Source organism: Lupinus angustifolius, chromosome LG09 (genome assembly GCF_001865875.1).
Source record: "Lupinus angustifolius cultivar Tanjil chromosome LG09, LupAngTanjil_v1.0, whole genome shotgun sequence".
Lineage (NCBI taxonomy): Eukaryota > Viridiplantae > Streptophyta > Magnoliopsida > Fabales > Fabaceae > Lupinus > Lupinus angustifolius.
The window spans coordinates 9,717,316-9,717,576 of NC_032017.1; positions in this window are offsets into that span (position 1 = coordinate 9,717,316).

The following is a 261-nucleotide window of genomic DNA, read 5'->3' on the forward strand; positions in this document are numbered from 1 at the left end:
AAAACAACAAGGTATTATAAGCATAATAATGCTTGAAATATCACAAGTAAAATACCTTAAGACTAACCCACTCACAAATCACTCAAGCCATCAAGAACATGTGAGTTAATAAAAAGCAGTAATCAATTATATCTCTCTAACAATCTTTATAAATAATGCATGAACATTTGAGCAAGATAAGGATGAGCATAAGAATGTGAAAAACAGTATGCAAATCAAAAATCAATTAAGCATGGTAACTCTCTTCCTCATACATGCAAC